This window comes from Scomber japonicus, chromosome 1 (genome assembly GCF_027409825.1).
Source record: "Scomber japonicus isolate fScoJap1 chromosome 1, fScoJap1.pri, whole genome shotgun sequence".
NCBI classification, from domain to species: Eukaryota; Metazoa; Chordata; class Actinopteri; order Scombriformes; family Scombridae; genus Scomber; species Scomber japonicus.
The window spans coordinates 29054801-29068334 of record NC_070578.1 but is presented as its reverse complement, the minus strand read 5'-3'; positions in this window follow the sequence as shown (position 1 = coordinate 29068334).

Here is a 13534-nt window from a genome sequence, read left to right as displayed (position 1 = left end):
CTGCCTTTCTATTTCTGTTCTGCAGGTTTCAGCTTTTTTTTTTATTTATAAAAGCAATAATCTCAGTGGAATCTTTTATTTATTTCTTTAATCTGATTTAACTGATAACGTCATAGTTGAGCGTCACATTTTCAAGAGAAAGTTAGCAGTTTGCCCTTTTGTGGAAATCTAACTTAGGATATTTTGGCAAAACATATGATATTATTATGAAATATTTAAAAATAGAAATTGGAGGACCCTCAAAAAACATTTTGCTCCGGCCAGAACAGAAATGTCAGTGCTCCAGTTGTTAGAAAGCAAGTGAGGTCGGATGAGTTATTGTGCCTTGATCCCCTTTGAGCCGCAGAGTGAGAGGGGAATGTAGAGAACAACAGTCCCGGTTACTGATTCAAGTTCATCAGCCTGAATGACGCACACACTCCCTCTCACTCATACACACACACACACACACATACTCATACACACAACTGGCTTCCCAGAGATAGATAACAACCCTCAATCAGACCCCGAGCCCTGTCCAGACAGAACTGGCTGTAACCACCCACAAACAAAACTGGTAAAACACTAACTCAGTGATCAAGAGTTACATAAAATGGCTGCATTCTCTTTCCTGACAACGGTTTCTCTGTGTCACATGCACACACACACACTGCTCTAACGTGTGGGAAAAGTTTTAAAAGTCCTCTACCGCTTACACGGTACAGGCAGATTTGTGTACAAGAGGTTATTCTGTACGAACAGCTGAATTTAAAAGATCCTGTAAAGTTTTCTGACAAGACCAGTTCCCTGAAATGTCATACTAAAGCTGCTGGGAGGGGATGAGGTTTGCATGCAGTTACGCCACTCATTGCTGAGGGCGAGTTGTTCCCAGCAGCATTACCTGTTCAGTGGTCTACTCATAACAGGCCTACTGTGTGCATGTATGCATGTGTTTGTACATGCTTGTTCTTGCATCCCCACAGCAGTGAATAGAAACCATGTATGTCCTGTTCAGCACAGTCTGCGCTATATGTAGCACATAGCATGAATGTTTAATGCTGCTTCATGCAAATATTGTGTTGCCTTGCAAGCGAAGGTGTTGTCAGTAGTGGTGTGCTGCGCTATCTCAGACTGCAGTAGGTTATGTAAACCCAGTTCCACACAGTAAGGAGTGGGGAAGGGAGGGGAGGGGAGGGGAGAGGGGGAGGCACTGCTTTACACAGTCAGCACTGAAAGAAGATGAGACAGAGGGGAGGGCTGCAGCATTTTACCCTCTTTTTTTTTTACTTTTCTCCCCTCATCTCGTCTTTCTCTCTGTATCACCTCAGGTTGTTTCTCTCTGCTCCCTCCATTGTCCCACTGTCCAGCCTGAACCTGGACTCACTACGTTACATCACATTTTCTGTAAGGACAGCACAGACAGGGCCAGAGGATGAGCAGAGGGTGTATGTTTTCTATTCCTAGAGCCTTGCAGGCAGACACAGTGAAACATGGCTCAGTCACTTGGAGCAACTCTGGTGTCATTCAGGGGTAACTTGGCCACTGCTCTGCCAATTAGGCCCTCAGGGAGGCAGCAGCTGGGTCAGTATCAGGCCAGGTGATTCTTGAAGTAAACAAAGATGTATTTTCATTAGTCTCAGCCAGCTCTTTGTTCACCTTCACTAATACCCTGGTTGACCTCAGTGTGTGTGTGTGTGTGTATTCAGATAGCACAGATGCTGTATGCCTGTTTTAATTGGGTATTGGCTATATTGGGTATTTTTGTTGGATAATATTCTGAATGCTAACATTACCTGGCTGATACTTTGGTTTCATTCCTGGATTTATAATAATATTGTTTTGTAGTCACATTTCGTGCTGAGATCGTGTTCGTACATTCAAAAACAAAAGAAAAATAAGAGAGATCATCTCAAGATATTTATTTATTATGCCTCTATCTTTTTGTGTTTAAAATAATTGTATTGTTTCATATATATTTTATAATATTTTTCTATTTTGTGATGTCTCATTCTTATAGAGCAATGATTTCCGTTTTCTACTTCGTCAATATGCAGTAACGTCTCAGCCCCTGCAGACTTTACTGTATGATGAGTTCTTGTTAAACACTGTCTGATGGTCAGTTGGATACATTTGCAACCAATCTATGTACAGAAACAGATACAAAAAGTGCTGCATATAATACATTGTGTTGCTGTGATCAGGAAACATAGTTTTGCACATAAGTTTACTGTATAATGCTTCAGTTTCTTATTGTAATTCTTGTAATTTCTATTTAGTTTCACAGGCATTGTCCAAATATTTTCCAGAAGATAAACATTTTAAATATATGGTCCTGTAATTTCATTCTAGTAATTTCCTATACGTCCTCGATTACAGTCGGACTCTGTGTACTCTGACTTCATTTGATAGCTTGGTGCCCTTTACCCCTGTCTCAGTATGTCCTTTCCCCCTGCTGGTGCTTATATAAGAGGCTAATAAATAAAATAGAAACACAATACTCTACTCTCACCACGGGATCCTCAAACACTCACACATGACACTGGTCCAAAGACTGCAGCAAGGGCCTTAGTGAGAACATTTTCCCTTACGCACAAGCAGGTGTGCATTATTCACACACACATGCACAAACACAACTGTAACAATTCAGTATCATCTGTTTTTTTCTTACTGACCTTAACGATTTGGGTCAGCCTGTTCTGTTGAAGGAACAGGACTTAATCTGTAAACAACGGGTTACCTTCAGCTGTGAGCTGCTCTGCGCACAGATTACATTAGAGCTTTTCGGAAAACGGACACAAAAAAAAAAAGAAAACAAACAAGCAAGGTGACCCTCTGTGGCACGGCTTCTTAAGAGCCAAAGACAATCTTCTACCTCACTCAATACAAAAAGTACATTGTCCCCCAAATGCACCATCACTATCTATCTTTTTCTTGCATTCCTGTTATAAAACCAACTGCTTTGTTTGCCTCGCTGTGAGCTCGCATGTACGTGAAGGATGTTAATTACAGACTTGGTGGCTTCGTTTCCCTTTAAAGGGGTTGACATGTGTCCAGATGAGCATATAGATGACAAATCTTGAGCCTAGGCTCAGAAGGACATGGGTTGCTCACAAACAGGCAATAATTTGACACAATTCCTGAACCATGCTGCTCATGTTGGCAGCTTATGTAAACAGCTTGAAATGGAGGATCCCACAGGACATCTGCTTTTGTATAAGAGGTCCTAAATTGTTTAGATACATGTTGGGTTATAGGTTATAAAAGATGTATGATTGTAAAATGATGGAAGATTTTCTGCCTTCGTCTAAAGGTCAAAAAGTGCCTGTGTAAAATAAGAAAGTAGAAGATACAGTACACACAGAAGAAGGGGAAAGGGTGAGGGTGGAGTGGTTATGAGTGTGGAGAGGAGTGGAGTGTTGAGGAAGGGGAAAAGGTGCTGAGGTCAGGTATGGACTGAGAACGCGCCCAGTCTCCCCAGCCTGCGGTATTTCAGAACCTGCTGTGACTCAGAGCACAGTACACTCTGCCTCTGACCTTCAGTTATCTAACTGCCCCACCAGCACCAAGCCAAGCAATCCCTCTCCCTTTCTGTCTTTCTCTCTTTTTCCATCTCAATTTGTCTGTCGCCTACCACTACCCCAAATGTCTCACCCCCTCGGTTAGATAAGCCAGAGCATTTAGAGCACGATAATAGATTGCTAATGTACTGACTTTATGTGTATGTGCAGACTTTGGTTGAGTGATCAGTTTAGTTTAATTTAGTCCTGATTGCCTGGAAACCGGCGTCACGTTTTTCTCTGGTGCAGCTGAAATGGTCTACAACCAGTTTTCATAACTGTCTTAGTAACACAGATATTTAGAGTCCTTGATGTCAGCGAAAGACTGAAACAAATCTGTACAGATCTGAAATAGATCCTCAGTTGCATAGTGTGTAATGCAAAAAAGGCTTCCACACTGAAAAGAAGTCACCCAAATTAGATTTGATAGCTTTGATTTGTTGCTACATTTGATGCTACATTGGCATAATGTCCTCGTCCCCTGTGGAACAAATCTGCAACTATGAAGTATCAGACGAACAGTGAGGGGTTGTTTCTTTATCCCTGGTCACATGGCACCATGGGTAACATTTATATTCCCTTTGGGACACTTTCACGTAGATATCTGCTGTGATTGGTTGATGATTGATGGCCTGGTCTCTGTTGCCTTTAGTTATGAAATCACCCCACAGTGGACCGCTGAGAGTGCTGCTGCAGAGAGAGAGAGGAGCTGGTTTGTGCTGAAGCTAACAGGCCTTCGCTTGCTCAAAACAGGCCCCTGACAGAGAGGGGAATTATAAAATCTGGTTATGATCTTGCGCGCGCGCGCGCGCGCGTGTGTGTGTGTGTGTGTGTGTGTGTGTGTGTGTGTGTGTGTGTGTGTGTGTGTGTGTGTGTGTGTGTGTGTGTGTGTGTGTGTGTGTGTGTGTGTGTGTGTGTGTGTGTGTACACCTGGTTAGTTTCTTTTATTATCCCATTGGAAATTCTCTTTGTGTTTTTGGCAATTGTCACACAAGAACACACACCTCATATCCAGTTTAACAGAGCTATCTTTTTCCCCCACCCATTCCCATCTATAGTCTCCAGGTAACAGTTGTTCTCGGCTAATTTTTGGTTTCTCACCCTGCCCAATTTCTTCCTCCCTCTCTTGCCTTCTGAAGTCTCTCTTTGTCTACTGCAGCAGTGCACAGTCAAAAGCAGTCAGTCATTTTCTTATGTTTTAACATTATGTTAGCTGACTTTCAGGCCTTCCACGCCATGGGGTTTTCCTCTAAGGCTGTGTAGTCTTTGGATTCGTACAGTGTGTCTGTGGTGTGTAGGATCTGTTTTCTCCAATGTAAATGTTTCATAAACAAACACTGTCATTCTTACCGCAGGCTGCTGGTTATGTAATACCCTATACTGTAGAATTGCAAGGAAAGCAGAACACAGCAGCTCTAGTCATGTTGGGAATGTACAGCTACGTGTCTCCTAGCAAAGCCGACTTACTCTTGGGGCCTGACTGAAGCTCTAAATTCTTTACTCTCTTTACTTGTTTTTCTTTCTTCCATTCTGAAACTTTCTACCCATCCTTACCCTCAATGACACTTATTCCTATTCAGCACACTCCTCCACTTCTTTGAAAGGGTAAATAAACTGGCAGGGAGAGCAGAGATCTCACCCATGTGTGCCAAATAGATGCATCCACTTGTCCTTCCACCCCTTTTCCATGACTGCAAATCATTATCACCATGGATACTACAAATAGAACATCATTTGAATGAGAGCACCCAGTGCATTAGAGAGACACCAAAGGCACACACACACAAACACACACACACGAAACACACACGATTTCATACCTGGAGTGAGGGGACAATGGTCTAGCCTGCTGGGTAACCTCCTTTCAGGGCCCCTCACATGCTTGGTCTGACCCACTTCCAGTCTCCTTAACTGTGACATAGCAGAGAAGTGCAGACACAGAGGAAAATAGTCAGATGATATAAGTGTCCAAACTGGGTCAAGAAAGAAGCAGAAATTAGAGAAAGCAATAAAAGTTACTTGAAGCACACGTTTCCTGTTAGAAAGTGAATGGACTTCGGACTTGAATCCATGGACCGATCACATCATATTGATGTTTCTTAGAGTGATGTGCTGTCAGTCAGACACTCCCAAACGCAAAGCATCTGCTTCATTTCTATGAGTATACACCTTAAATTCAGTCAAGACTTAATGCTTAATGTTCACTTTGCTGCTGTTGATGTTCATTTATTTCTGCAAAGACAACAACAGCTGTAATTGTCCTAATCAGCACTGAACCCATTTTGTTCCATAACGGCAGGCAGCTGACCTGCAGATGGCTGCAGTGCAACCTCTGGTAAAGCTTTAATCAGTTAAGAGGATTGATCTGTGAGGTTACATACCTTTGTGGAGGGATTTTCTCTTTCAACATCATATTAACAATTACAGCTCAGCACATTACAGTAAGAACAACCACCACCACCCCACAACCCTAACCTCCCACCACCACCTCTGAGACATACATGCACCAACACACAAACAATCACAGATGTTGTTGACATTATGTTGGACATAAAAAAGGAGGGAGTGAGCTAGACATACTGTAGGTTGGAATTGAACACTCTGTGGAGAATATGACATGGACACATTTAGAGACATGTTTTCCGGTATTTGGAAACATCCATTCCCTCTAACCCACACTCTATAAAGGATGTTTCATTTGTAAAATAACATAATGTCTTTGGGAAATGCATAATGTGTATTTAATACAGTTTTTGTGGTATTGCTTCATACAACTCCTGACTATTGCAACAAAGAACAAACATCAGTGTAATGAATAATGAATGGGTTGACTAATTTGCCTAAAAATTTAAATTTTTATTGGAAAGAACATATATTTCTTATTGTAATTCATGTACAGTGACTTTCTTTATACATTTCCTTATTAGGAGGTTTTTCCTCTACCAGTTTCCAGAAATCTTGTATCAAAATCTTTTTATTCCACTATTTAACAGCTTTATTTTGTAGATTAAAATCTTGCATTTATCTTCATTTACAGATTTGGAAACAACCTGGTTTAAGCTGCATAAAAATGTTTTATCTTAAGAACTACAGAAAGATCTTTTTTTAAACTCCTTACACTTAATCATTTTCTATCAAACTGTTACTTAATACTCTCATGTCCGTGCATTAACTATGATGCTGGAGACAATTATTAACCTTGCACAGTGTATGACTGGAAACAGGAGGAAACAGCTAGCCTCTGCCCGAAGTTACAGAGCAGAACTCCTCCTAAAACCACAAATTTCCATTTTTACATAAACAAACATGATACAATATAATAATTAGTGAGCTTTAAAAGTGTGGAGATAATAATTAGGGTAATTGCTTCCTGGCTGCAGCTGCATGCTTAACAACACAAACCCTTCAGAAAATAATGGACTTCTGAACTATGTTTCTGCAACTGTGGAGAAATGTAAAACTGAACTAAAAGCACAAAATCCTCCAAATTAGAAAAAATACACTATCTGTACCAGCAACAATACAACATTTAAATACTGTTAAATATATGTCATGTTAATTTTTGAAAACAGAAATGCAGGATTCATCATTCTTTTCATACTTGAGCACATTTAACTACTACTTGTTTAAATGTACTCTTTGTATGCAGTGTTCAGTTTACTGGTCATTGAGTATTTTCCTTTGTGATAGTTCAACTTTTACTTGTACTTGAGCACATCTTCCATTGCAGTAAAAAGTGAATGGTTGACTGACTGACTGACAGACAGACAAATGCCCAGAGGGTCTGTTGCATGCTGGGAAGTATAGTGTCTATCTTAGTGAGGAATCCCCACAGCACGCCTGAATGAGAAGAGCAGCATATTCTGTTGAGGACTCCCCAGAGCTGAAGACTTCCTCTGTCTCTGTGAACTGAACCAGCTGAACTAAACCTACTGCTTCCAGCTTGTTCGCTGCACTATTGTCTCCCTGTGAGCTGACAATCACTCACTCAAAAATGTATTGGTTCATTGGCTGTTAAGAACAATGACAAGTAAAGTGAGCAGACGAAACACTGGACCAGGACCATTCTCTCTTCAGCACTGTTGAATTATGTAGGAGGCTTTGCATCTACGATCATGTATGCCTGCTACTTTTCAGTTTCTGCAGTTTTAATATCTCCTCAAATGCTGCTTACATTTCCACTGCAATCATTAATCCCTTCATGGCGATGCAGGCAACATTAATGTGCTGCAGGTCATGCCCCATGCAACCTCAACCTCTTAAATACACTGACAGCGTAATGCAAATAGAACATGGTTAAAAATAGTCAGCACCATATAGGTGGTTCTGTTTCTTAGAAAAGATGTTATGTTATAGACAGTGCCACTATTCGTCACATTCTCATCCAGGCTCTACAGAGTCTCATAAAGCCTCTTTTCTCTTCTTCTCTAATTGTTGCATTGACAAATGACAAATCATTGCTCATCTCTTTGAAAAACGTCCTTCCCTTTTAACTCATAGCCCAGCACCTCCTCTCCTTGGCCCATTACCAGATTAATCAGACAGACCACATTCTTGTTGGCCGTGACATGTCTCCTTGACTAAGACTAAGACACTTATTACTCAGAATAAGTCTCCTCTCCTTGTTCTCATGGTATGTAGGCTAAAGGTTCTCAAGCACTGCCAAGACAGTAAAGCAAAGCTGTAGTAGACAAAGCTATAGGAGCCAGGGGGGCCACATAGCCGAGGGAGAGAGAGGACGAAAGTGTCTGCTGTATTAGCACATGTGGGAACATGTGCACCTTTCTCTCTGGGGGGTCTCAGTCAGAGTCACACATATTTATTTTATCAGTGACACTTACATGACAACAGATTTGCATGTGTGTTTTGTTTTTCTGACCTCCATTCACAAACTATAGCCTATTTGTTCTTCCTCTGGGTGTTATTAATTCCCTCAAATATATTTCTATCTTTGATTTTAATTCTCACTGATTCATATTAAGATTTTAATGCTCTAGGTAATAAAATGTATTGTTACTATAAGAAATAGTTCCAAGTAGTTCTGTCTCATTTAATTTTTATGTTGTAAGAGATGAAAGATTGCATTAGGTTGTGATTAACTACTCTGACAGTTTTGTTCATAGAACTACAACTTCTTTACTTGAACGTATTCCAGACCACACTGACATTTAAATGTCTGTGCGTCACTGCCTTGCCATGAGAAGTGTTGTGCTAGAGGAAAACAAATGAAAAAAGGATGATCTGCAATCACGCAATGAGAAAAACACAACAACATCAAACATAAAATCAATATGTGTTGTTTATTTATCTGACAAAGTTTGAAGTCTTCATACATTTTTTCAGCAATGCCAGTAAATTGTTGCACGTATGAGCTCTATCAGGTGTACACATTTGTGCCTTGCTCAATAGCATCACACTGTTGTACCTTTTTGAAGTTATTGCTCAGTTTGGTGAGTGTGCATCAAATAGTAGTATTGCACCAAAAAAACTTATACATAGTATAAGTTATAATATAACTTTTACTGCTTGTATAGTACAATCGACTGCAGACACTCCTGTAGAGATTGATGGGCAGTTTTATCATTTCATCAGAACAGCATGTGATTTCAGTGAACCTTTTCCAGGAAGATGTGTCACCACATACAGCTTTTTTTGCAGTAGATTCATGCGTCACTGAGTTCAGTCACAAACATTGTAAAACTGTCTTGGCCAATAAAGTTTAATATTAAGTTATATTCATATTAAGTCACATTTATAGAATGCAATTGGTTATTTTAGTAAAGTCAGATATGTTAGTGAGGTAGCATGAGTGTATCTTCAACCAGGCAAAATGATAATGATTCAAAACTGATCTTAAAATGGTACATTTAGGAAGGCTTTTTTAATCACTTAATGAATTGTTAGACAGTAAAATGTCTGTCAGAGGAGAATGGCCAGATTGGTTCAAGCTGAGAAAGACAACAGTAACTCACTCATTACCACTCGTTACAACCCAGGTATGCAGAAAAGCATCTCTGGATGCACAACACATCAAACCTTGAAACAGATGCGCCACAGCAGCAGAGGACCACACCAAGTGCCATTCCTGTCAGCTAAGGCCAGGAAACTGAGGCTACAACTTACATAGGCTCACCAAAATTAGACAATAGAAGATTGGAAAATTGTTGCCTGGTCCGATTAGTCTGGATTAACGCAGAGATATTCAGATGGTAAGGTCAGATGGTAGGACCAGAATTTGGTGTAAACAACATGAAAGCATGGATCCATCCTGTCTTATATCAACAGTTCAGGCTGGTGGTGGTGCTATAATGGTGTGGGGGATATTTTCTTGGCGCACTTTGGGCTCCTTCCTCTAACTGGGAATCATTTAAATGCCACACATCTTGTAATGGCTACTTACAGCAAGAAAATGTGCCATGGCAAAGCTCAAACCGGTTGAACCGGTCTTGAACATGAGTGTATTTAAATGGCCTCTGCAGTGACCAGATCTCAATCCCATAGAGCGTCTTTGGGATGTGGTGGAATGGGAGATTCGCATCTTAAATGTGTAGCCAACAAATCTGCCATGGTATCATGTCAATGAGGAAGGTTTCCAACACCTTGTTCAATCTATACCATGAAGCACTGAAGCAGTTCTGAAGGCAAAAGGAGGTCCAACCCAGTACTAGCTAGCCTGGGTATACCCATGCTCTCTTTACAGCGACATTCCACTTCGCTAAGAATGTTAGCATGGCCACCAAGACAAAAGTTTCGCCTGAGATAGGGAACCAATAACAGAATGGGGAGGCGGGCTCAAGGCGATGTCGCCCATAGAGTGACTCTGTCTACATCCAGCATGGCGGCCACGGAGGTGCAGCAACCGTTCAAAGCAGCAGTAGATTGTGTGCTAAATAAATTGGAAGGCAAGTTCACTTTGAAAATAGAACAAAAACTTGCGCTACATGATTTTTCCTTCATAAAAAGGATGTGTTTGCGCTGCTCCCTAAAGACTCTGAATACGTCATTGTGTATCGTTGATATGATTAGCTGCAAGTTTGTCCAGTAGCGTACAGAAGCATTTGATTGACATTCGTTGATCCCGCCTTAAATATGAGGAAATGAACAGCTCTGCGCCAGATCCAACCTCACTTGTGGTAGGGTCTAGCGTTAGCCAGACTAAGTACTAGCAATACAAGCTTAGATTTGTCTGCATTATGTGAAGGGCAAAGTGTGTACTTGAATCTGTTTACTGAGTGAATGAGTTGATTTTTTTGTGTCTCATGGTGTTTTATGAGCTTCTTGTGTCGTGTCTGTCGAGGTCAGTGTCAAGGCATGTGTGGACAGTATGTACTGTACAATCTGTCGTGTGCAGCACGTTTACTAATGTGAGTAACATGTGGGAGATGTTGCTGCTTGGTTGCACACACTGACCTGATGAACAGAGAGGATGGCGAGGGCTTAGAGGCTGAAGCTACACTACTGCTGCATCTTTAGTGGTCCTGCTTTTTTATCAGTAAATAGGGCACATTCACCAATTTGCTCCTAGTGTGTCTACCTGTGAAGCCCTGAACTCCAAATCTTACAGCAGCAAGCAAACCAACACATAGGCCAGTCTGGAGAGAGAACACTGTTTGTCTTTATTAATGCAGAAGACGAAGAAGAAGCAAACAGCAGCTCTCGGAAAGGTTGTTTTCGCGGCCTATGTTGTCTCCAACAATTTCCTTTGTTGAGCCCTCAGGTCCTCATTTGTGGCCCGCACCTGAGGACAAATTCCCACAGCACATACGGTAACAATCATCAATTATTCTTACTTTACATAATTTGTATTCATATTAGAGTTTAATACATTTATGGCACCCTTATACAGTCAGATTTACAAGTAAGTGCTTCATCAGTATGAAGTTTTAGGGTTATACTGTATGTGTAACTTACAGTATACTTACAGGAAGTATCATGCACATTTCCAGGTCTGTAATTTTTTATTCTGGAGCTCAACTGGAATATCTTTGGAAGATTTACAGTTAATAAAATCAAAAATTATTCATCTTATACGTGTCCTTTATGCAGCCTATCCAACATCACTCTGTATAAATTAGACTTGTATAGTTTCCGGAGGACACATAAACGAACAATAGTAGTAGGATTTCACCTATCTTTCTCATTCTTCACTCAAAATAGAAACTTCTCAAATACATCTGTACATGTTTGAGCTTGAATCTGATCAGAAATATGCAAGTGGACAACGTGAACAATCCATAGAACAACTTCAGCAACAAGGACTATGGAACAGAGAGATGTTTATGCACATGCACAAATAATCTAATGTCATGTCACGAGGAGGAAGTAGAGGTAATTTTGCAAATGATGCATTCAGAGAAAGCGGAAGCCTAGGCTTTTGACTTTTAGAGAGCATTTTTACATACAACGTAGGTTTTGTTTTGACCATCATAATGACAGAAAATTACAAAAAGCATATTTCCTATAAGGAAAGAATGTATTATGAGCGTGCTACCATAACTGTTTAAATACCAATGTTTAATTTGTCTATGATTTTAGCAAACATATTTATCAAAATGAGAATAAGCATACCCAGAAAAACTGCGTAAATATGATCATGTAGCATTATTCTACACTCACCTCGGCTTGTAGATTGATAATGTTGAACCATAGTTTTAGGCTGCTGGTAATCTAAATATAAGTAGTGCCTAAAGATATGTCTTCTCTCAAGAATATAAATTCTGAGAACTGCTGATGCTAATGTGTGGTCAGTAAACTAAATATAAATATTTGTATCAATATAGCTAAAGGTCTTGTAACTGCAAATACCTGGGTGGTGTGTTGGTATGTAATTTTAATGCTCATATCAATTTAATTAGAGTTTGTTTGTTTTGCAGAAAAATGTCACAAAATCTCTGTGGACATTAGTTCGTTCATAATCAAATTCTGCATATTTCTTATTAAATGAAATAGATATACACATGAAATTGGAATAAACCAAATTCTCTGCTATATTTCCTCCTATTTTCTCCTATTACTGTAGTTTGTTCTGTTTTTGTGAATCATAGATTTGCATCTTCCTTCCCTCCTCCATTTTCCATTTCTATTCTGCGTAAAATTTATTCATTAAGCCTGTCTCTAGGCCACAGACGCTCTCCTCTCTCAGGAAAGGGATTAGTGCAAGGCAATATTTGTTCAAAGTCTCTGAGAACAGTACACACATAGAAGTGGAAGGCTTGCTGACAAAGCCTCAGGCCCTCGCCAAAAAAAGCAAAATGTAGTGAGTTTGTGCTCTTTCACCTCTCAGATTTGATAGCATACCAATATAGGACAACAGTCATTTCCTCCTAAAAAATATGACAATGCCATAAGCAACTGAAAATTGAGTATATACTGTATACTGCAATTCAGGTACACAATTAGCATGTGTACCTGAATGCATTGCAAGTGTTCATCATTCTGGACTTGGTCCTCGCCTCTGTCTTTTTGAGCTTTCGACACTGATCTCAGCTGCCACTCCACATCAGACATTTCTGTGGCTCTCCTCTCCTCTGCATTTTGAAAAGGAACACAGCCTACAGAGTTCAGCTGCTCATGCATGACTAAGACGAGTTATGCAATTAAACAAAAACAGCCATTGATTTATCTCTTATCTGCACGGAAGCTAAAAGTTGGATTCTAATTACCTATTCAAGTGGTTTTTTTCTGTCATAGGAATCAATGTTATTTTTGGTAATAAAATAAATAAAAGCACTTGTGTTGGGCTTCATTTTTATTGACATCAGCACTCTTAATTTTGATATTCAGAGGGAGATTTGGGATTAAAAATACAAATTCTTGATGTAAATGCAGATTAGAAAAGAGAAAATATTTGTAACCTCTTTCATTTGGATTAAGTCTCTCTTTACATTCCAAAGCGTCTGCCCAGGGAATTAACAGTGGTGATAAAATCAGACCTGGCTGGTCGCCTTGACCTGTATCTGTGGCACTGGATTTATCTGAAAGAACACTCATCCATTCAT